This window comes from Phyllobates terribilis, unplaced genomic scaffold, assembly GCF_046119375.1.
Source record: "Phyllobates terribilis strain yellow unplaced genomic scaffold, ASM4611937v1 Scaffold_9__5_contigs__length_417890890, whole genome shotgun sequence".
NCBI classification, from domain to species: Eukaryota; Metazoa; Chordata; class Amphibia; order Anura; family Dendrobatidae; genus Phyllobates; species Phyllobates terribilis.
Window position 1 is genome coordinate 391,444,489 of NW_027362769.1, and position 25,721 is coordinate 391,470,209.

Genomic DNA, 25,721 nt, shown 5'->3' on the forward strand with positions numbered 1-25,721 from the left:
CAGTCGGTGTGCCGGAAGGTGCAAACGCTGCTGCAACACAGCAAGGGTGGCGGAAGCTGTAGCCGACTTCCGAAAATGAGCTGACAGGCGGCGTACTTTGACGAGCAGATCTGGCAACTCGGGGTACGATTTAAGAAACCGCTGAACCACGAGATTAAGCACATGAGCCAGGCATGGTACGTGTGTGATCTCGCCTCGCCTCAGAGCCGCCACCAGGTTACGGCCATTGTCACACATGACAATGCCTGGATGTAGGTTCAGCGGTCTCAGCCACAGATCTGTCTGCTCTTTCACAGCTGTCCACAACTCACAAGCAGTATGAGGTTTATCACCTAAGCTTATTAGTTTCAGCACAGCCTGTTGCCGCTTGGCTGAGGCAGTACTGCAGTGCTTCCAGCTTGTAACTGATGTGGTGATATCTGAGATGGAGGCTGAACATGAGGAGGAGGAGGATGATGCGCAGTAGCTGTACACAGTGGGGGCAACTCTGACTGACATAGGACCCGCAATCCTCGGTGTGGGGAGGATGTGTTCCATCCCAAGGTCCGACTGGGTCCTGGCTTCCACTATGTTTACCCAGTGTGCCGTCAGGGAGATGTACCGTCCCTGGCCACAAGCACTTGTCCACGTGTCCGTTGTCAGGTGGACTCTCCCAGTAACTGCGTTGTTGAGGGCACGTGCTTGTGTAGTGCGGGGATGGCACACAGGGCAAAATAGTGTCGGCTGGGGACCGAGTACCGAGGGACGGCCACCGCCATAAGGTTGCAGAAGGATTCCGTCTCTACCAGCCTAAAAGGCAGCATTTCCAACGCAAGCAGTCGTGAAATGTGTGAATTTAGGACTGTGGCCTGTGGGGTGTTGGCTGCGAATCAATTTGTTCAAAGGTCTGGGACATGGACAATTGAACGCTGCGGTGGGATGTGGACGTGGACGCTGATGCTGTTTCTTGAGAAACTGCCATAACAAGTGAAGACTGAGAGGAGGGGGCATCTTTGCATGCACTATGGACAGGGGATTGCTTTGCACGCACAAGAGGGGGTTCTCTTACATGCACAACAGCGGAAGAAGCAGTGGTGACACCCGCTGACGCTGGTTGTGGACCCTGGGGTTTGCCCCACAAAGTTGGGTGCTTTGCTGACATGTGCCTGATCATGCTGGTGGTGGTCAGGCTGGTAGTTTTGTCACCCCTGCTGATGCTGGCCTGACAGGTGGTACAAATGGCCTTTTTGGGGTTATCAGCAGAGTCTTTAAAAAAATTCCAGACTCTGGAAGACCTACCGGTTGTACTGGCAACGTCCCTCGTGTTGGTGTTACGGGGAACGGTTGCCCGCCTTCTGTCTGCGGCCACCACACTGCTTCTTCCTGCCTGTTGGGGTACTCTGCCTCCCTCCCCCTGTGTGCTGCTGGCCTCGCTCTGCGTGTCCTCCTGCCACATTGGGTCAGTTACTAGATGATCCACCACCTCCTCCTCTTCCACTTCCGCACCACGGTCCTCCTCCTCACTTCGTGGCAATTGTGTCTCGTCATCGTCCACCTCTTGTGACAAATTGCCAGCGTCGTCTTCCTGTGGCTGTGGCTGACGCTACATGGGATCTCCTCTTCCACCACTTCAAGCGGAGCAGGAGAGGGGCTCAAATATGGAAATGAACCAGTGAACAGCTCTTCAGAGTGTCGAACTGTGGACACTCGGCATGGTGGGAGGAAGGAGCATCAGGGTGAGGAGGAGTATGTGGTCGAGACTCACGGCTACTAACACTTGACCGTGTGGAAGACGGTGGTAGTGCCCAGGTGACTGGAAGTATTATCTGCTATCCAATTAATAACCTGTTCATACTGTTCGCAATAGTGGTGTTGTTGTGTGCTTCCCTAGTAATTTGGTCAAGAACTGGGAGCGAGAAGATGTGGCTGTTGGTTGTGGCACATTTTCACCTTGGCCACTGCCCCGTCCTCTGAACGCACCATCACCAGAACGTCCAGTTCCACGTCCCTTGCCAGGCGCCTTGGCCATTGTAAATTAAGTAATAGCTTACACTCGCACTATCAATGGCAAAAGGGTAATAAAAAGGAGATTAGAACCGTGGAAGAGGAAAACCACAGTTCTATTTCTCTGGCCTACATCAGGATCTTTTAAACAGATATATTTGTGTCTGAACAGTCAGCGAGACACTCAAACTGTTTTTTTAATGTAAAAAAGGCAAAAAGGTGGATTACACCCAGATTTGAACCGTGGAAGAGGAAAACCACTGTTCTATTTCTCTGACCTACACCAGAATCTTTTAAACAGATATATTTGTGTCTGAACAGTCAGTGAGACACTCAAACAGTTTTTTTTTTCATGGAAAAAAGGCAAAAAAGTGGATAATACAGAGATTTGAACCGTGGAACTGCAAAACCACAGTTCTAGTTATTTGGCTGAAACCAGACTCTTTTAAACAGATATATTTGTGTCTGAACACTCACAGACACACTCAATTTTTTTTTTGGGGGGGGGGAATACGAAAAGGTTAATAAGACTGGTATTTGTACAGTCTGACTGAGGAAAAAAAAAAAAAAGAGGATTTAGATGGAAAAAAAAAGGATTTTTCCTGGCCCCCGAGCCCTGTCAATGGAAAAAGGGTAATATAAAGTAGATTAGAATCGTGGAAGAGGAAAACCACAGTTTTATTTCTCTGGCCTACACCCGACACATTTAAACAATCAGAACAATCAGGGAGAAACTATTACTGTTTTTCTTTACAGAAAAAATAACAAAAGCTGAATAATAGAGATTTTTTACCGTGCAATGGCAAAACCACAGTTATAATTTACTGGTGTATACCAGGCTTTTTAAAATATATATATATTTGCGGCTGAACAGTGAGCGACACACTCAAACTGTTTTTTTTTAGATGCAAATGGCCCAAAAGTGGATAATACAGAGGTTTGAACCGTGGAACTGCAAAACCACACTTCTGTTTCTCTGGCCTACACCAGACTATTTTCAACAGATATATTTGTGTCTGAACTGTCACAGGCACACTTTTTTTTTGTTGGGGGGGGGCACCAAAAGGTTAATAAGATGGGTATTTGTACAGTGTGAAGGAGGAAAAAAAAAAGAGAATTTAGATGAAAAAAAAAGGATTTTTCCTGGCCCCCGAGACCTGGAGCTAAGTCCAGCAATTTCAGCAACAGGAGCACACAGGACTGTAATGCAGCATTTGCTGGTATAACCACTGCGTCTCCTATACAGCCTGCCTGCCTGATATCTGGGATGGATATTAGTCCTCAAAAGGACTGTTTGTTTGATTTTGCAGGCTTTAGAGACCCTACACCAGCTATTTCCTAGTATAAATCTCTCCCTAGCTCAGCAGCACTCTCCCTACACTGTCTGATCCGGAGCGACTGTGTCCAAGATGGCGGCGCCCGGTTTTAAATACTCGAGGTGACGCTGTGCGGCCAGCCAATCACTGTAATGCCCACAAACAACATGGCTGCGGCATTACAGTGACTGGCTGGCAATCCCTGCATGTTCATTGGCTCTGTAAAGAGCGCCAAACATGCAGGACGGAGACCCGATCTCCCGCCCGAGTAACCCGGAAATGCTCGGTGCTCGCTGAACATGCCGAGTAGTGAGATGCTCGGGCGAGTACTGAGCAGTGTCGAGCATGCTCGCTCAACACTAATCAGAATATATAGCCATGGAGGCCATATACAAGTGTATTGTCCACACTGAGCTATCTATGTGACATGCCCCTGCCTTCAGCTGCTCCTCTCCCAGCAGTGTCTCCACTACATGTGTCCTCCCTGCTCCTCCATATTGAGCAGAGTCACATGTCTGTCCTTATCCTGCTCCTCTTGTCACACACTCCCCACAGTCACCATCACACCAGGATTCATGAGGAAGCAGGAGACATCACATGTGGACGATAATAACATTTATGAGGTGTCGGCCATGTCTGCAGTGTGAATATAGTGAGGCAGATACATGAGGTAGATAATGGAGGAACGTACAATGTCTGAGGTAAATCTTTCCTCTGTATGTGAGGTAAACGGCACTGCACCAGTATATGATGAGTGAAGTGAATTTTACCCACTTCTATGAGGTGATAAACCCTGTATAATGCTCCCGGAGGCTGTAGACATGCTGCCGCCATTTCTTCTGCTGAGAGGCAGAGACAGTGAGACAAGAAGTTACATCTTTCCATAAACTTCACCCTCCCAACAGTAAACACCAGGCACAAAGAGGACTAAGGCTGTGTGCCCACTATGCGTTTTTCAAGCGTTTCCGCAGAGGCAATTCCGCTGCAGAAACGCTTAAAAAACGCTTGGCAGAAGGCCTGCCATGTTCCCCAATGATAATCCGCGTGTGCTGTGCACATGCTGCGGAAATTTCCACTGCGGATTCTCATTGTGGAAAAATCCGTAGCACTACCAATTATTTTGCGGAATCGCAGCGTTTTTGCCGCCATTGACTTGCATTGAATCGCTTAATATCCGCATCACTACATGTGCACAAGCGGATATCATGCGGTTCAATGTGCGGATGGTACCCGGGTTTGGAGAAGACGAGACTCTCATCCAGACCCGGGTACCATAGTACCTGTAAAAAAAAAAGAATAAAATAAAAAATATACATTATACTTACCTTCTGATGGCCCGCGGTCTTTATAGCGATCCGTCCGGTTTCCCCGGCAGCTCGCGATGGTCTAAAAGGACCTGCCATGACGTCATTTAGTCATGTGATGGGTCACGCGACCGCTGACGTCAGTGGTCGCGTGACCCGTCACATGACTAAATGACGTCATGGAAGGTCCTTTTGGACCACCGTGAGACACCGGACGGATCGGATAAGGACATCGGGGGCCATCAGAAGGTAAGTATAATATTTATTTTTTACCATTCTTTTACGATCACACTATATAAAATGAATGCCGGTTGCATGGATTTATATAGTGTAACCAAGTTGTCAAGCACTTTCCAAGTGATGCTAAAATCGCTTGGAAAGCGCTTGATAACCCGCATGCAGAAATGTATGTGAAGAACGCTTCACATCCGCATGTCCCTGGCAGGAAAACACATGTACAATCCGCATGTACAATCCGCATGCGTTTTTTCTGGCAGGGAGATGCAGAAACGCTCAGGAAAAATCCGGAGCATTTCTGCATCGTGGGCACATAGCCTAAAATGGAAGCCACCTGGCCTAATGCCATCAATGTAGGTAAGAACTGCTACAAGAGCTGAGGGTCCTGTTCTGTCCTCACTACATCTTCCCCTGAGGTGCACGCGTAGTCTGACAGCTCAACTGATCTACTGCAGTTCAATAAGAAGACTGGATCCTGACGCCTGTGCAGATTATAGAACATTAGTAAATGTATTCAATGAAATAACGAGGTATCAGCACATGTATACAGGTAACACAGAAATACATCAGGCAAATGGCTGGACAGTTTAGAAACAACATGTAATAAACCACCCTGCTGTCCAGTGTTATAAATGCAACCGACTAACCCAGGGATGAGAGTCTGAGGTATCTGGTGGCTGCAAACAACTTCCACACAATCCTTCTTACCAGCGACGCGATCACAAAGGGGAGTAAAATGGTGGATGTCCTTACAGAGCAAGAGATGGGAAGAGCAGAGGGACAAAAAGCTGCTGCTAATAAGTAAATTCAGCCCTTAGATGTAGACTGTGTACTGCAGATAAAACTCAACAATAAATTTAAAGGGGTTGTCCAGTACTTTAAAAAATATGCCAATGTGTTTTAATGATAAATAGAAGCTTCTTTCTATTTACCTCCTGGTGCTGTTTCTGCCTGTGAGTGGAGCTATCGGAGGCCGCTCACAGGCAGCACGGGACCCCCCCGCTGACGTCATGTCAAGTGAGGCGTGACTCAGCGCTGGGGTCCGCGGTGGCTGCTGGGTTGTGGACGGGGTTATTCCCCGCGTCACACCCAGCATCCACCGTGCTCTTACCCAATGAATGGGGACAGGGAGAGCGCGTGGTGGATGCCGGGTGTGATAGGTGGGGTAATCTCACCCACAACCCAGCAGCCACTGGTGGAACGCGGACGAGGGACCCTCGGCTGCAGCCTGGACTTGTCGTGACGTCAGCGGATGTCAGAGCCGGCAGCAGCCGGGGGTCACATGATGCCTGTGAAAGGCCACCGATAGCGCCACTCACAGGCAGAAAAAGCCCCAGCAGGTAATTAGAAAGAAGCTTCTATTTATCATTAAAACACATTGGCATATTTTTAAAAGTACTGGACAACCCCTTTAATGCTGTAGGCATGACAGGTCCCCTCCGCTCAGTTCTCCGGAGGGTTCAAAATATGAAACTTTTGCCATTAGACCTTCTCGGCATCTGACTCGCGGCTGTATCTAAGCTTATGTGTAATAATATCTGCCATTGATACCTAAGACACAGTTCATATTGGCATTTTGAGTTCAGTTTCCTGTTCCATCATTAGGTACAAAAAAAAAGAACTCTGGAAAGAAAATGGGCACCAAGTGCCAGACGGACCCCTTTAACTATAATCGTGTTCATTATTTTGACGCTGTTCTTTATTTTCCATTAAAATGACAGACACCATAACAGAAATCACCCCATTATAATTAACAGGACATCGGTTGCAAAAACTTGGACGTATCCAACTTGCAGTGCTGCTTCTCTACTGAGGCTCAAACCTAAGTGTGAACTTACACTGAGCCTAAAATATGTGATCTGAGGTACTGTCTGCAAAAACACTGTATCTAAGCCTGTATCTGGGATGGATAACATACACTGATCATTACAATGCCTATACGAGTTAATACCCAGCTTTTCTCAGGTCCTGAATAATAAAAATCTTATCCCTTGCTTTATTGGGCATTTTGGTGTCAGTAATCACTGCACTTCTAGCTTCATATTTATAGATTATTATTACTCTAGTTGGCTGCAGACTTCTGAATCCTCACAGCGCGCACACTGATCACTGTCAGGAATTGCCAGCTCCAGGAGCGAGATAACAGCGAGAGCGGCGCGGCTGGGGGAAGCAGTAGTCTTCTCAGCCAAGCCTGCGTGCCCGCTGTTAAATAAAAAAAAAATCCTTATACTCACCTGTCCGGCGTTCCCCGGTGTCCTCCTGGTCCTGGTCCCCGGCGATGCTCTCTCCCCAGTGGCCGGTGGTATGCTACGGTGAACGCGCTCGCTACAATCAGTCTACTGTGCTTCCAGGACCTCATTCTGAAGAATGTTCTCAGGGTGATGGTGGTGAGATATCACCGGGGCTGATCAGCTGAACTTCGCTGATGAACTCCAGTGACCTCCTGCACAGCAATGTATACTGATAGGAGTGATTTTACACCCCTGTCAGTGTACAATGCTGTCTTCTACAGCAGTGACATCAGTGATTGCTGATGTCACTGCTATAGAAGTGACCCGGATCGCCGTGGGACAATCGTTGGCGGTACGTGGACTGTGTCGTGACGGTGGACAGGTGAGGGATATGGTTGTCTGTTATTTTACTTTTTTTTCAGAATATCGATGGCTTCGCGGACCCAGTACAATAAAAAAAATTAAAAACCGTGTGTTTTTTATTTCACTAAAATACTTTATTCTGGCCGTGTATTTATTGAAAAAGAGGCAACCATTTTACTACGCAGTTAGTAATGGGGGCGTCTTATAGACACTCTCCATTACTAACCTGGGCTTCACGTCAGCCGCCAATACAAGGCTGACGTGAAGTCCAACCCCCCCACTCGCCACAATTATAGGGCAGTGGGAAGACTGGAGGCTAAGCACGAGATTTGGCACATCTTATGGATGCGCCATTTCTGGGACTGCTGAGGGGTGATATTAATAGCCGCGGAGGGAGCTAGTATTTATGGCCCCTTCCCTGGCTATTAATATAAGCCCGCAGCTGTCTAGTTTAGCCTTTTCTGGTTAGACTTTATAGGGGAACCCCACGTCAATTTTTTTGGGGGTCTCCCTGTAATCTAGCCAGTAAAGGCTAAACAAACAGCTGTGGGCTGATATTAATAACCAGGAAACATTGTTGGCTAATGGCCCCTTCCTCGGCTACTAATATCAGCCCCCAGCAGTCAACTTTCCCTCTGCTGGTTATAAAAATGACGCAGGAGCCCACGCCATTTTTTTTTACATTTTAGGCTCTCTGCCCACGATCTGGACGTAGCAGCTCTTTGGACGCATTTTTTTGCTGCGTCCAAAACGTTCTATTGAACGCAGGTAAATCCACATGTGTTCACTGAACCATGCATATTCACCGCATTCAATACATTCTAGTGGTCAAATTTCTGTTGCAGAGACTAGTGACTCTGCAAGAGAATTTGACATGTGGTGGTCCTGAAAGATGCGCTGCATGTCAGTGTCCACTTGTGATCCGCAGCCTCAGATGCGCGCATAGTGGACATGGGATTTCTAGAGATCCCATCAACTATACTGTAACATCTGGACGCTGCGGGTTTGACGCTGTATAAACACACAGCATCAAACCTGCAGCGGCTCCTGATCGTGGCCACGTACTCAAACTCACACGCAGCATGTCAATTTCTGTAGTGGACACGCTAGTCTCCGCTGCAGATTTTGACTGATTGAAGTGTCATTATATGCGGTGGATTCACATGTACCTACAACAAAAGTGCGGCATTAGAACACTGCGTTTTGGACGCAAGAAAAATACGCTGCATCCAAAGTGCTGCTGAGTGCTGATCGGGGGCACGTAGTGGCTAATGAAACAGCTGGGAGCTGTTACTTATAGCCAGGTACCATGTTTGCAAATGGCACCTTCCCAGGCTAAAAATAGCAGCTCACAGCTGCGGCATAAATTACATGAATAGAAATGCTAATAAAGATTGGGTGAATGGGACTAGCAGACACCCATCTCTTTTGTTTGGTGATGACAAGGTGTCAATCAGACCTTTTTATGACCAAACCTAATTAAAGTAAAGTAAAGAGTTAAATAAACACACAGAAATGGAGCAAACACTTTATTTGAAATACAACAGACACATTCTTTAATCATTTAACCAATATACTCACCCTAGTTCTGATGGTAATCCAAGGGTTTAAGCAATGTCCCACCAAATAACTTTATTTAACTCCAAAAAGCATTCATTTATGTACAAAAATGATTAAAAAAACGCATTAAAAAACGCATCCAAAAATACATCAAAAACACGCAGCTTTTTTCCTGCCAAAGAGATGCAGAAATACTCAGGAAATTTCTTCTTCAAATCCAGATCCTGCGCACATAACCTTAGGCCTCATTCAGACGTCAGTTTTTCACACAAGTGTTTAATCCGTGATTTTCATGAGCAGAATGAATAGAATCTCTACCTATTATAATCTGTGGGGGTGTTCATGACGCGCCCCTGGGCCTGTGTCGCGCTGCGTTGCGCACGCGGGAGCTTACCCGGAGCCGGATCTCTTGAGGGTTGTAGTCTCGTGGCGGTGATCCGGTCCTTGCCCAGGGAGTCAGACTAAGTGGCGCTGTATTAGCGGTAGATGTTGGACGACTACGCCACCCGTTGAGTACAGCTAAGGAGCTGCTGCTGCAGGGCAGACCGCTGAGGCCGGTGGTAGGATTGTGCAGCGTGATAGTATAACCCCCAACGGGAGGGGTATGGCCTCAGGGCAGCCGACGTGGATGATGGGGGTAGCAGGAACCACTCGGAGACGGTACGGTGTAGTTCAGGGTCTTTACTGGTGACAACGATAGACCCTCCCGGAGTACTGGCTAGCGATTGGGGCCTGGTCAGTCCTTGAGCAGATGGGATCTCCCCTGGCCAGGCGGAGTTGTAGGCCTCCCAAACTAACGATACTCTTCTGGCTACCTTGCTAGAGGCGGGTATAAGTAGCCCACGTCCCTGAGTGTACCGTGTGGTGCTCACCCGTATGGCCGGTGACTTGGGGCCTTCTAGTAGCTTCCGCTCCACGACGGCGGTGCTGGTCCCACGCGTGTGACCGTGCCTTCGGGTTTCTGGGCCAGAGGACCTGCAATCCCCTGCCGGTCGGTATCTGCTGCTGGATAGGAGTTAGTCCCCACAGCCTCGGACTCCGGGTCCGGTGATAACTTCTCAGTCAGGGCGAGCTCTGCAGCTGCCAGCCCCTGACTCCTTGTAGCACTGCTCCCACAGAGCTCCTGATGTTCTTTTCCTATATCTGCTTCTCTGTCTCTACTTCTTCTCTACTCCTGGCATGGCCCAGGAGCTGGGCCCAGCCGGAGCCACAGCTCCCTGTCAGCCCTCCTGGCTGAACTCTCCCTCTCAACTCTCTAACCCTGCCTCAGCCCTAGGTTTATATAGGGGAAGTCCTTCCCCTCCCAGGACTGGGCAGGAGGTGTGGCATGCATAGGATTCCTGACCAAGAGACCTCCCACCTGCTCTCAGACATAACATTGCATTACTGTGGAAACCAGACCCCTGGGGTGCCACATTCACATGTCGGTATTTTTTGTGGACCGTTATGATTTTGATCCAAATCACAGATCACAATTACCCATGCAAGTTTTTGGGTCTGTAAAAATCTCGGACCACACACGAATGGCACTAGTATAATTAACCTTGTAAAGCCAGGTTCGTACGTTCAGTATTTGGTCAGTATTTTACATCAGTATCTGTAAGCCAAAACCAGGAGTGGGTGAGAAATGCAGAAGTGGTGACGTGTTTCTATTCTGCCTTTTCTCTGATTGTTTATCTCCTGATTTTGTCTTAGAAATACTGATGTACTATACTGAAGGTGTGAACGTGGGTTAATAGATAGTAGAAGCTTTGCAATTTAATTACGAAATTTATTTTTTCATATATGAAAATCACTTCTGAAACCTGATGGTAAAACTGACACTGACCGAACACTGATGAAAATTGGATAGAAAATACTATGAACAACGGTCCATGTTTTCACGTCCGATAAATATCAGTGACGTATGAATGACGCTTAAGAATGAGTCCATCATCAACCAAATACAGCGCTCGTCTGCCGGGCTCTGATTGTTTATATCAGCCTGATAGGAAGAGGTGGAGATGAATTTTGCTTTGCCCCACTCAATATTTGAAAGTGTCTCCTGTTTCTATGCGCTAAACTTTCATGGGTTCTCTGCTTACGTCTCCTATCAGGTCCTGGTTGAGGGTCCTCTTTATAATATGACCAGGTGGAGTCACTACAACTCCTAATCCTACACCAGATCCTCATGGCTGATCAGTAAGTGCTTTCTCCCAAAGTGTTAGTCAGAAGTGAGCACAACCATGGAGGCGTGGGGGTTAATTATTTTCCAAAAAGCTCCGCCCTTCTTATAAGGGAACTTTTCACTTTCGGTTCCTGCTCTTTCCCGCTACAATGGCGTCTGCTGAGCTGAGGGACGAGCTGAACTGCTCCATCTGCCTGAGCCTCTATACAGATCCCGTATCCCTGAGATGTGGACACAACTTCTGCCGCTCGTGTATTGTGAGTGTGCTGGATGCCCAGGAGGCGGCTGGAGGGTATTCCTGTCCTGACTGCAGAGCAGAATATCCGGAGCGTCCGGCCCTGGAGAAGAACCGGAAGCTGAGGAACATAGTGGAGTGTTTCTCATCTACTCAGCCTGATATGGAGAAGACCAGAATCTTCTGTACTTACTGTACAAAGGCTCCTGTACCGGCTGTGAAATCCTGTCTACATTGTGAGACCTCTCTATGTGATGACCACCTGACAGCCCACAATAAGACATTAGATCATATATTAACAGAACCCACCACTTTATTTGGGAACAAAAAATGTTCCCTCCACAAGAAGGTTCTGGAGTATTACTGCCCGCAGGACGCGGCTTGTCTGTGTGCGTCTTGTTGTCTGGTTGGTGAACACCGAGGACACCAGGTGGAGCTTCTAGATGAGGCTTCTGAGAAGAAGAAAAAGAAACTGATGGACTATTGACGCGCCCCCTGGGCCATATTCTTTAGGGGGAATATCCGGAGCCGGATCAGATGGGAGTTGTAGTCTTCCGAGTGGCTGTGACCCGGTCCGTGCCCAGGGTGTCAAACTCAGTTGTATGTGGCAGTCCTACAGATGTTAATAAGTTCTTAATGTCGACTACGCCACCCGTTGTATTGCGGTCACTATGGCCGCCGCTGCAGCAGGGTCCGCTGAGGCTGATGGTGTAGGTGCAGCTTGTGATGGTATAACCCCCAACGGGTGGGGTATAGCCTCAGGGGGTCAGGTGCAGAGGATGGGGGTTGTGGTGGTGCAGCATAGATGTTAAAGGAAGACTGAGTCGGGTTATGCAGTTTAGGGTATTTACTCACTGCTGATGTTCCGGTCACTCCAGCTTCAAGTGACCTCCCGAGCCGTGCTGCATCCACCAGGTCCTGGATCCAGCCAACCCCCAAGCAAGTCCGGAGCGTGACCCTGAGCTCTCCTTCTGTCCTTTCTCTGGCCGTCCCCACTATTGATCCACCCAGGTCCAGCTCCCTCGGGCCTTCTGTTGGGAGACCCTTGGCCTTGGGTTCCCTGACCCTCCACGTGGTATGCCTTCGTGGTGGATGTGGTGGGTGGCCGTGGCAGACGCTGCCCACGGCCTCCGGTCTCTGGCTGGGGTGTGTTTTTGCCCCCACCAGCTTGGGTTCCGGTACCCTGATGCCGGCTCTTCACCCGTGGATTAGATTTGGGGTCTTAGAGTCCTCTTCTGTTTCCCCCTCTGGGTCTCTCTTTCTTTCTCCTCTCTCTCTCTCTGGGGCTGCTCTGCTCCTCTGCTTCTTACTCCTCTGCAAAGGCTGACAGACTGACCTGCCTGCAAAGACTGACTGACTCTGTTCTTTGATGGTGCCCACCTTATATACACCCTCTATGTGTGAGCTCAGGTGACCAGCACCCAATGAGCTCCTATCTTTACCCAGGCTGCTCCCCCTATCTGCCCCTACACTACTTGGGATGTACCACCCCCCTCCCACTCCAGCCAGGAACAGACTCGGTCGTACCTGCACATTTCTAAGTGGGAGTACCGTCGGCCTGCTCCTCGGAAATGGGATGTATGTAGTGCATGCAGCCTACCGAGCTCAGTTCCACACTCCATCCTTACCCGGGAGTGGAATATCACACCTCTGGGTTGAGGTGCAATACCCCTGTAGCAGCCGAATCCTCAGGGTGCTACATTCCCCCCTGGTAAATCACAGCACGTCCTCGGGCTGTAAGACATAAATAACACCAAAACATACAAATTTTTGCATAAACATATAAAACATATAAAAACATTATATATATATAAAACATTCTCGTCGCCTCTGGCTCCTCCTCCGGTCACTGTGCAACGTGTGACCGGGTAAAGTGCGACAGTCTCTCTGGAAAACTGGTTTTCCTATAAAACCGGTAGGGGGCGCTTTAGGACGCGCAACTATATACAGGGATTATGGCCGCTCTCAGTCCTCGGCCAGGTATTGGGGAGGAATGACCGCTCTCAGTCCTCGGTCAGTGGGATTATGGGAAAAACGGGTAAACAGTTCACACATGCTGGTCCCAACGGGGACTATATTAGCAACAACAGTTTCAGTTTCAGTTTCAGTTTACTGTGCCCCGACGGGCAACTATATACAGCTTCTGCTTCGCTGTCCTTAGCGACGGCGTCCTCCTGCTCTTGCTTTATGGTTACCTTTGGCTCTAGTTTCAGACCCGTCCGGGTCCTCTTGCTCTTCCTCCTCACACCGCAGCTCTTCCTCCGTCAGGCGATGCACATGGAGGGCGTAGGGACCTTTGGCACACTTGTGCCGGGTGAAGGTGACCTCGTCCCCGATGTAAAGGTCACGACCTCTGTGTCCCTCCGGTAGGTGGGACTCAACGTCTCTTCTGGTTACGAAGACGTCGCCTAGGGTGTGGTGGTCTCGGATGAAGCCCCACCCATGCTGCAGGTTAAACTTTATCACAGTCCCGGTGGTGCGGGGACTATGCGCTGCACGGGGGTCTCTCCTGGCCCTGCTCTTCTGCTCCGCGCTCTTTACTTGAGCTAGCTGTTCCCGGACCCGCCTCTCTCTCCGCTCCCTCTCGAAGTCCTCGAGCTGTTGGCGGCAGCACTCAGCACGCTCCGCTGCAGCTGCCCGAGTCTCTTGAGTGAATCCCATAAGATCTTCTCCGGTGGGGTCCCACTCAAACTGTGCTTCCGCTAGCGGGGGCGAGATCCTCTTTACGGGCTTTGGAGCCGGGATCAGGGGTTCATCCAGGGGTCTCTCTCTCCGGAGTCGGGGATGGTGGAACTCCGGTGGCCATATAAATGGCTGCCCATCCGGGCACGTATGCTGGGCGTACAGGTCCTCTCCCAGATGCGGCACTCTTGGTCTTATGGGCGCGGTGGTGTTAGCGCCCGGGTTGCCCGGGCCTTGCGGCCAGGCCTGGGGTATCTGGAAGGTGAAGGGCACCGTAAGGACGGCGGCGCCCTGGGCTACTTGGCCCTGCGACCATGCCGGGGGCTCCGCGGAGGTAGGGGGCGCTGTTGGTATTGCGGCGCCCGGGGGTACTAGGCCTTGCGACCAGGCTGGTGGTACTTCCTGCTTGGTCACGCTCGGGGTCGAGGCGTGTGACGTCACAGGGGTCGCGGCTCCCGTTTGCGGCCTAGTCTGCGGCGGTGACGTTGCAGCGACGGGCACGGCAGGATAGACTTCGGGCTCTGCGACGGGGAGCTGGGGCAGGTACGCGGTTTCCCGGTCTAGGGTATAGACGTCCCCTTTACCTGCCTCCACTCGTTCGGCTCCCTTCTCGGCGCCGTCTCCGGCCTTCAGTCCTCCCGCGCCATCCTCAGAGGCGGTCTGTCTCCTCGTCTCGGGTGGCGTGCTCCGCTGACAGGTCTCGGTCTGCTGGGCCATCTCACGGCTCCACTCCGCCAACGTCTCTCGCTGCACCCGGGCCATCCTCCTTGCGAGGCCCTCCAGAGCGGTCTGTGCACACTCCCGGTCTCGGGGGAGCTGTGCTAGGACCTCCACTAGTCCTAGTGGGGTCGTTGTTTCCAGCAGGCTCCTGACCAACGGGTCGGTGCTGCTCTGCTCTCCTACAGTCGTCTCCAGCAGGCTCCTGGCCAGCGGGCCGGTGCTGCTCTGCTCTCCCTCCTCTGTTTCTAGCAGGCTCCTGGCCAACGGGCCGGTGCTGCTCTGCTTTCTCGCCATCTCCGGGTAAGCTCCTCCGATATTCTTCTCCAGGCTTCTTGCCTCCGGGTGCGCTCGCTCCAGACTGCTCCAGGCGGCACCCATCTTTGTTCTCTCCTTTCGTCTCCTCCCCTCTCGAGGGCGGTCCCGGGGCCACTTGGTGACTGTCAGCTCCAGGGGCTGTTCTTTCACGCTGACAGACACCTCTAGCATCACAGTCTCTGTTGGTGGGGGCGGTTTCCACTTTTGGCGCCATTTTCGGTCCTGGCCGACGATGGGAGGTGGCCTCTCACCACCCTCTGGCACGCCCATAATGGCGTCCGCTCTTCCAAGGCGGGAAACCTTTGGAAATGGCGGGAATCGCTTCCCAGTGGCGGGAAACTCTGCAGATGGCGGGAAAACGCTGTTAATGGCGGACAACCGGCGGGAATCGATCTGTGACGGAGTCCGATGGCGGGGACCCTCCGGAACCGGCGGGAGACTTCTTTTTGAGGTAAACTCATTCTTTTCTTCAGGCACGCAGTACCCGGTTGTTGTGGGCACGTAATCCTGCCGACTACGCCAAAGTTGACGCGCCCCCTGGGCCATATTCTTTAGGGGGAATATCCGGAGCCGGATCAGATGGGAGTTGTAGTCTTCCGAGTGGCTGTGACCCGGTCCGTGCCCAGGGTGTCAAACTCAGTTGTATGTGGCAGTCCTACAGATGTTAATAAGTTTTTAATGTCGACTACGCCACCCGTTGTATTGCGGTCACTATGGCCGCCGCTGCAGCAGGGTCCGCTGAGGCTGATGGTGTAGGTGCAGCTTGTGATGGTATAACCCCCAACGGGTGGGGTATAGCCTCAGGGGGTCAGGTGCAGAGGATGGGGGTTGTGGTGGTGCAGCATAGATGTTAAAGGAAGACTGAGTCGGGTTATGCAGTTTAGGGTATTTACTCACTGCTGATGTTCCGGTCACTCCAGCTTCAAGTGACCTCCCGAGCCGTGCTGCATCCACCAGGTCCTGGATCCAGCCAACCCCCAAGCAAGTCCGGAGCGTGACCCTGAGCTCTCCTTCTGTCCTTTCTCTGGCCGTCCCCACTATTGATCCACCCAGGTCCAGCTCCCTCGGGCCTTCTGTTGGGAGACCCTTGGCCTTGGGTTCCCTGACCCTCCACGTGGTATGCCTTCGTGGTGGATGTGGTGGGTGGCCGTGGCAGACGCTGCCCACGGCCTCCGGTCTCTGGCTGGGGTGTGTTTTTGCCCCCACCAGCTTGGGTTCCGGTACCCTGATGCCGGCTCTTCACCCGTGGATTAGATTTGGGGTCTTAGAGTCCTCTTCTGTTTCCCCCTCTGGGTCTCTCTTTCTTTCTCCTCTCTCTCTCTCTGGGGCTGCTCTGCTCCTCTGCTTCTTACTCCTCTGCAAAGGCTGACAGACTGACCTGCCTGCAAAGACTGACTGACTCTGTTCTTTGATGGTGCCCACCTTATATACACCCTCTATGTGTGAGCTCAGGTGACCAGCACCCAATGAGCTCCTATCTTTACCCAGGCTGCTCCCCCTATCTGCCCCTACACTACTTGGGATGTATCACCCCCCTCCCACTCCAGCCAGGAACAGACTCGGTCGTACCTGCACATTTCTAAGTGGGAGTACCGTCGGCCTGCTCCTCGGAAATGGGATGTATGTAGTGCATGCAGCCTACCGAGCTCAGTTCCACACTCCATCCTTACCCGGGAGTGGAATATCACACCTCTGGGTTGAGGTGCAATACCCCTGTAGCAGCCGAATCCTCAGGGTGCTACACTATCACAATGAACTATATCCCCAAAAAGCAGAAATTCAGACAAGAGTCCAGAATCTACAGGATCATAAGAGGAAGATCCAGGAGAAAGCCTCAGAAAAGAAGAAGAATATCGGTAAGAGATTTATGGACATTAAGAAGCAACTGGAAATTGCAGAAAATAAAGCGCTGAGCGAGGTCTCCAGGCAGGAGGAGAAGATTGTGTCCCAGATATCTCATCTAATTCAGAAGCTGGAAATACAGGAGGACGAGCTGTCCAGGAAAATACGTCACATGGAGGAGATGTCTGGTGTCACCGACCCAATAAGACTCTTACAAGAAAGTGACATTACAGTGTGTAGTCATGGAGGTGATGAGGACACAGGGGGAGATGGTGGAGAGGTCAGTTCTGAGGAGGATCTGGATGAGGTTCTCATCTCACTGACCTTACACCGATCTATGAGGGATATTGTCACCAATGTAACATCAGGGGTCCATGTTTCTGACATATTGCTGGATGTGGACACTGCTCATAGATGGGTGAAGATATCAGAAGATCTGAAAACAGCAAAAAGATCAGAAAAGGAACACAATAGATGAAAATCACCAAGCAGATTTCAGACTTACTCCGAGGTGTTAAGCAGATGTGGCCTCTCTTGTGGACAACATTATTGGGAGGTAGAGTGGGACCAAATAGGTATGTGTGCCATTGGAATGTCCTATCCCAGTATAGAAAAGAAAGGACTACAGTCTGATATTGGACTTAATGCTAAATCTTGGTGTCTGTCCATGTACGAAGGTGTATATGAATTATTTCACAACTCATTCATTTCAACCCTCAGTGCAAAGCCAACATGTCCGACACTTGGAGTCTTCTTAGACTATGAGGCCGGGCGTCTGTCCTTCTATGAGCTGTGTGACCCCATCAGACACTTACACACCTTCACCGCCTCCTTCACTGAACCCCTACATGTTATCCTCTATGTGGATGATGGAGCCTCTGTTACAATAAGAAGCTGAGGCCGATGTCGTCCACATCACATTATAATTACATTATTTCTTGTCTCATGGACACATCTGTATATAGTGAGTTATCAGCAGGACCCTCTAATAATACAATGTATATGGTGATTTTTATGAGGGATGTTTTTCTTCTGGGTCTTTTTGTGTTCTTTGTAGATCAGAAGAAGACTCAATAATTGAGATGAAATATTAATGGGTGAATTGTCCTGAAACTCATAATTGTTGTTTAGTAAAGGGTTAATCCTATGTGATAAAGTGCTGGTATATAGCTGGGATATGTCATCATTCTCTGACTCCCCCGATGCAGGAGCTGCAGTACGGCCGCAGTGGATGGGGGGCACATCAGGGGGTCCGGAGCGCCGCTGTGCGGGGTAACAGGGAGGGGACGCAGCAATAAATCAGCTCTGTGTCCCCTTCATTCTCAGGGGCTGTGGGGTCCGCACCAATCAGAAAGTGGTGACATATATTAGCGACAGTATATGTAATCTCCCTGATGTCTACAGCATCTATAGAGGACTCAGGTGATGTGTGATCAGTTTCTCTATGTTAATATTGATCAGAAAGAACGCCAGGACTGTGTAGGATAATGGGAGTTGTAGCCTCCATTGTGTATTTTCAATCAGATCTCAGTAATGGTACATTAAATGATATAAAGATCTACTTTTCTGTAATTGATTTCTCTCCATCATGACTATGTGATATTTTCACATTTTACATTGCTTCCAGCCCATGGGTAGCACTGAATATTCATTCTCCTTAACAGCCGACACACAGTGTAGCCGCGCTGCGGCTCCTGCTGCTGTCGGGCGATCGCGTGTGCCCGCTATTAAAGGGCATAAATATTCACCCCTCTCCACGCCCATGGCAGTGACGCTATGCTCGGCTCACATGGCGAGATCAGTGCGAGCAGACAGGATGCAGCGCTGAAGGAGAGAGAAGGAAGGTGAGTAGGAGTGTTTATTTTTTTTTATGGGCAGCGTGATGGGGATTAGGGGGGTCATGCATACCAGGATAAGGATGAGGGGGCCATGCATACCAGGATAAGGATGAGGATGCCATGCATACCAGGATAAGGATGAGAGGGCCATGCATACCAGGATAAGGATGAGAGGGCCATGCATACCAGGATAAGGATTAGAGGGCCATGCATACCAGGATAAGGATGAGGGATGCCATGCATACCAGGATAGAGATGAGGGGTGCCATGCATACCAGGATGGGGATTGCTGTGCTATGCATACCAGGATAGGGATGAGGGGGGCCATGCATACCAGGATGGGGTTTGCTGTGCCATGCATACCAGGATAGGGATGAGGGGTGCCATGCATACCAGGATTGGGGATGAGGGGTGCCATGCATACGAGGATAAGGATGAGGGGTGCCATGCATACCAGGATAAGGATGAGGGGTGCCATGCTTACCAGGATAAGGATGAGGGGTGCCATGCTTACCAGGATAAGGATGAGGGGTGCCTTGCATACCAGGATAAGGATTAGATGTGCCATGCTTACCAGGATGGAGATTGCTGTGCCATGCATACTAGGATAACGATGAGGGGTGCCATGCATACCAGAATGGAGGGGTGCCATGCATATCATGATGGAGGAGTGCCATGCATACCAGGATGGGGATTGGGGCCACGTATAATAGGAAGGGGGTATATATACCAAAATGGGGGATATTAACAGAATTGGGGGACATTACCCCTATACCAGTGTCAGCTGCAGACCCCCTCCCCCTTAACAGTGCATCGTGACCACATTTGTTGCTTACATTTTTTTTCTATTTTCCTCCTCTAAAACCTAGGTGCGTCTTATGGTCCGATGCGCTTTATAGTCCAAAAAATACGGTAATTTGAATCAACACTTTAATCAATAGATCTTGTAATAATAATAATTTCCACAATTGAATGTGTTTAAATAAAATGTTCCTGTGCTGAGATAATCTTATAAATGTGCCCCTGCCGTGTACTGTGTAATGGCCGTGTTTGACCGTACAGGGACATGGTCTCATCATACCACATCTCCTGGGCAGGGGAGGAAGAAAAAGAGTATGCAGACAGGACAGCAGGGGATCACAGCTGATTCTTTCTTTGAAGTAAAACATTGCTTAAAAACAGGCAGTGAAATGTTTTACTCACAAAAAGAATCAGCTCTGCTCCCATCCTGTAATGTCTGTATACTCTTTTCCTTTCCCCCCTGCCCAGGAGATGTGGTATGATCAGACCATGTTCCTGTACGGTCAGACACATTACACAGTACACAGTAGGGGCACATTTATGAGATTATCTCAGCACAGGAAAAAAATTTTAACACATCCAATTATGGAAATTATTATTATTCCAAGATCTATTAATTAAAATGTACTTTGTTCGTGGGAAAACCCCCTTTAATGTGAACACATTGATGACAAAAATCAAAGGAGGGACACTCTGATGGAACAATCATGGGGCATATGACCAAGAAATAATAGCAATGGAGAAAGAATAGAAAGAAGTGTCATAAAATAAAATTTATCTAATTTTATTTCAAATAGATAATTTATTATTCCGTCACCAAAAGTTAATGTGACCGTTGAGCCCCACAGTATTGAAGTTATGCAGCGTTAAACTATGTTCACATGTTATTATTATTATAGCGCCATTTATTTCATGGCGCTTTACATGTGATAGGGATATACATAACAAAAGCATTTACATAATCTTAACAAAACGAGTCAGCGACTGGTACAGGAGGAGAGAGGACCCTGCCCGCGAGGGCTCACAGTCTACAGGGGATGGGTGAGGATACAGTAGGTGAGGGTAGAGCTGGTCGTGCAGCAATGTCGTTGAGCAGTGGTTACTGCAGGTTATAGGCTTGTCGGAAGAGGTAAGTCTTCAGGTTTCTTTTGAAGGTTTCCGTGGTAGGCGAGAGTCTGATATGTTGGGGTAGAGAGTTCCAGAGTAGGGGTGATATATTGGAGAAATCTTGTATGCGATTGTGGGAAGAGGAGATAAGAGGGGAGTAGAGAAGGAGATCTTGATAGGATCTCGTTGCGTGCAGGTAAGTACCGGAAAACTAGGTCACATTTGTATGGAGGAGACAGGTTGTGGATTGCTTTGCATGCCAGGGTTAGAGTTTTGAACTGGAGTCTCTGGGCAATGGGGAGCCAGTGAAGGGATTGACAGAGGGGAGAGGCTGGGGAATAGCGGGGGGAGACAGGTGGATTAGTCGGGCAGCAGAGTTTACGATAGATTGGAGGGGCACGAGAATGTTGGAAGAGAGGCCACAGAGCAGGAGGTTGCAGTAGTCGAGGCGGGAGATGATGAGGGCATGCACTAGTGTATTTGCAGAGTCTATGCTGAGGAATGCGTGGATGCGGGAGATGCTTTTGAGTTGGAGTCAGCAGGAAGTGGAAAGGGCTTGGATATGTCGAAAGAGGACATCGGTAAACCAGGGGAGGAGTCCTGAGGAGATAATTTGCATATTCCCACTGCATTTTGGGGTAAGTGAAGAGTCTCCGCGAGCTCAAAGAACACTGGATTTTGGCTGTTGGAGCTGAAAAGAGGACATCGGTAAACCGCGCGCCTTCCGGCGCGCGCATTTTGAAGCTTTTTTTTAAGCTTTTTTCACTGTTTTCAGAACATTAACAATAAGAACATGGAAGAGTCCAGGAGCCATTTGGTGAGCTGCATATCCTGCTACATGTTCACAGACTTGCCAGTGGAAAAGCCAAACTTCACATGCCAGAAATGCAAGTTTGTGTCCCTGTTGGAGGAAAAGTTGCGAAATCTAGAAGAGAGGTTAACTACCTTGAAAATCATTAAGGAAGGTGAAGAGTTCTTAGACAGAGCAGAATTATCTCTTCATGATTCAGAAAGAGAAGAAATTCGAACTGCACCTGACGAAACAGAGGAATGGAAGCATGTGACCCACAGAAGCAGGAGGATCGAGCGGCAGTCAGCACCCATACTGCTCAGGAACCAGTACCAGGCTCTCACGCAGGAGAACCAGGAAGAAATACAGCAAAATAAGACTTTGCCAGCAATGAATAACCTTGTAAGCCCTCAGAATCCTCCTGGATGGAGAAAGAAGAATGTTGTGAAGAAAAAACGGAGAGTGGTGGTCATGGGGGATTCCCTGTTAAGAGGAACAGAGGCCGCTATCTGCAGACCAGACATAACCTCAAGAGAAATGTGCTGTCTTCCAGGAGCAAAAATTAAAGATGTGTCTGACAGGATATCAAGACTCTTCAGACCTACAGATCACTACCCATTCCTGCTAATACATGTGGGGACAAATGACACCGCAAGAAAGGACCTGGAAACCATCTGCAGTGACTTTGAAGACTTAGGCAAGAAAGTGAAAGAATTGGGAGCGCAGGTGGTCTTCTCATCCATCCTCCCAGTGGATGGCCATGGAACAATGAGGTGGAATAAGATTCTACAGGTGAACAACTGGCTACGTCGATGGTGCCGTCAACAAGGATTTGGATTTCTGGATCACGGAATGAATTACCTATACGATGGACTACTTGCTAGAGATGGGGTGCACCTTACGAAGACTGAAAAACATGTATTTGGAAGTCGCCTTGCTACACTCATCAGGAGAGCTTTAAACTAGAACAATGTGGGAAGGGAAACAAAAGGCCAGAAAAAGCCATACAGCTGACAAATACTATTGAGATCTCTGCTACTGGAAGTGGAAAGGAAGAACAAAGACAAAACAATTTAAATAATAAAAATATGGGAGGAAGAGAAACCAATCACAAACTAAAATGTTTTTATACAAATGCACAAAGCATGGGCAACAAACAAGGAGAATTGGAACTACTAATGCAGGAAAAGGAATATGATGTCATTGGAATCACTGAAACTTGGTGGGACGATACACATGAAAAGGCTAAAAGGATACAACTTATTTGCAAGAAACAGACTTGATAAACGAGGAGGAGGTGTTGCATTGTATGTTAGAAAAGCGTATATCTGCACAGAGATTGAAGCTTCAGAGACTGGGAGTTCTGTGGAAACTGTTTGGGTAAGAATACAAGGAGAGAACAACGGAAAGGACACCATTGTAGGCATTTACTACAGGCCACCTGGGCAAGCTGAAGATATGGATGAACTCTTTATGTATCAAATGACCAAGTTCTCCAAAAAATATGACGTAGTGGTCATGGGAGATTTAAACTATCCAGACATTTGTTGGGAATCTCTCTCAAGTAAAACTAACAGGTCAAGCAAATTCTTATCCTCTCTTGCTGACAACTTTATCTTCCAAAAGGTAGGGGAGAAAACAAGGGGATCTGCTACTTTGGATCTAATCCTTATAAACAGGGAGGAAATGGTTGAGGAGTAGTGTTGAGCGATACCTTCCGATATCGGGAAATATCGGATCGGATTGGATCGGACCGATACCGAAAAAGTATCGGATATCGCCGATTCCGATACCGGAAACCAATGCAAGTCAATGGGACATAAATATCGGAATTAAAATAAACCCTTTCTTTCCTTGTAGGTTATTTCTACATGAAGGAAAACAACTAAGAATAATGTAGAATGTATTGGGGGAGGTGGGGGAGACAATAAAGGCATAGAGGTTTAGCCCAGTCAAATGGAATAGCAGGAATTAATATTTTTTTATTATGTTCTGAGTTACGGAAATATTAACTATGTTAAGTATTTTTATATTTTGTCAGATATTTATGTTTCACTACTTCCATGCTCTTCACCTTCTTTTTTACTTCTCCCACACTTTCTCCTTCATCATCCTCAGCATCTTTTTCATCCACTTCTTCTTCACCTTCTTCTTCTTCACCTTCTTCGTATTATTCTTTTTTTTACATTCTTCATATTCTACTTCTTCATCTTCTTCATATTCTTCTTCTTCATCATATTCTTATTTGTGACAGGCATTCCTGTAGTTGTTATCTATAAAAGGTTGGACATTACACCTTTCGTTCTGCCCGTCACAAAAGATTTACAACAGGATTTGTCCGCGTTCAGTTTGGCCTGCAGCAGCAGGTCTTTTCCAGGGGCACCACGAGGAGGAACGGACTCACCCCCATACACTGCTTAGTCATCTTCTGCTTATAATTTAGATATTATCTTTTGCTCTGATTTTTAGTCTTATGCTTAATGTTCTTCCGCTTTTTGTTCTGCAGCTTCTTGTATTTCTGCTTCTTGGTTTTCTGTCTCTTGTTTTTCTGTATCTTGGTGCTTGTCTTCTCTTCTTTGTCTTCTTGGTCAACTTCTTCAGGGTCATCTTCTTGGTCTTCTTCGGGGTGGTCTTCAGGGTCGTCGTCTTCGGGGGTCCTCGTCTTCGGGGTCCTCGTCTTCTTCGGGTTGGTCTTCTGGGTCCTCGTCTTCGGGGTCCTCGTCTTCTTCGGGGTGGTCTTCAGGGTCCTCGTCTTCTTCGGGGTGGTCTTCAGGGTCCTCGTCTTCTTCGGGGTGGTCTTCAGGGTCCTCGTCTTCAGGGTCATTGTCTTCGGGGTCCTCGTCTTCTTAGGGTTGGTCTTCAGGGTCCTCGTCTTCAGGGTCCTCGTCAGGGAGATCCAGAGTGATTACCAAGAACCATTTCAAAAAGCTTGAACTTGGAAATGTAGCAGAAGGTACAAGAAAGCTGAGGAACTACCGAGGACCAGCTGACGGTACTGGAACCCGGATGGATAGCAGAAGGTACAAGAGCCAATGGAACTACCGAGGACCAGCTGATGTTACTGGAACTCGGTTACTAAGCAGGAGGTACCTGTGCCAGAAAGCACTACCAAGGACCAGCAGACGTTGGTGGAACTTGGATACCGAGAAGGAGGCACCTAATCCAAAGGCACTGCCGAGAACCAGCTGACGGTACTGGAACCCGGATGGGTAGCAGAAGGTACAAGAGCCAATGGAACTACCGAGGACCAGCTGATGTTACTGGAACCCGGATGGGTAGCAGAAGGTACAAGAGCCAATGGAACTACCGAGGACCAGCTGATGTTACTGGAACTCGGTTACTAAGCAGGAGGTACCTGTGCCAGAAAGCACTACCAAGGACCAGCAGACGTTGGTGGAACTTGGATACCGAGAAGGAGGCACCTAATCCAAAGGCACTGCCGAGAACCAGCTGACGGTACTGGAACCCGGATGGGTAGCAGAAGGTACCCATGTAAAAAAAAAGTTCAAGGCCGCGAGCCGGCCGCAGTTACCAAAACCCACAGTCCTACAGAGGGTGCTTGTCCTATTGGCACTATGGAACCAGCCTTCATTGCCAGATCCCGCAGCCCACATAGGAGTCACCTAAACTGCAGGCACCATAGAGTCGGCTAACCCGACCGCAACACGACAGGACAACGCATTGGAGGCAAAGTGACGTTGACACTACCCGGAAACAGCTGGCGTGCTGGAACCAGGCTGGGCAGGAGGGAGTACCCGTGCCAAAGACACTGCCGAGAACCAGCTGACGGTACTGGAACCCGGATGGGTAGCAGAAGATACAAGAGCAAATGGAACTACCGAGGACCAGCTGACGGTACTGGAACCCGGATGGGTAGCAGAAGGTACAAGAGCCAATGGAACTACCGAGGACCAGCTGATGTTACTGGAACTCGGTTACTAAGCAGGAGGTACCTGTGCCAGAAAGCACTGCCAAGGACCAGCAGACGTTGGTGGAACTTGGATACCGAGAAGGAGGCACCTAATCCAAAGGCACTGCCGAGAACCAGCTGACGGTACTGGAACCCGGATGGGTAGCAGAAGATACAAGAGCAAATGGAACTACCGAGGACCAGCTGACGGTACTGGAACCCGGATGGGTAGCAGAAGGTACAAGAGCCAATGGAACTACCGAGGACCAGCTGATGTTACTGGAACTCGGTTACTAAGCAGGAGGTACCTGTGCCAGAAA

The 25,721-nt window shown here is 49.0% G+C and overlaps 1 pseudogene; it reads left to right on the plus strand.

Moving 5' to 3' along the window:
• Nucleotides 1-11,285: 11,285 nt before the first annotated feature.
• LOC141161425 (uncharacterized) overlaps nucleotides 11,286-25,721 on the plus strand; it is a 39,579-nt pseudogene continuing 25,143 nt past the window's right edge.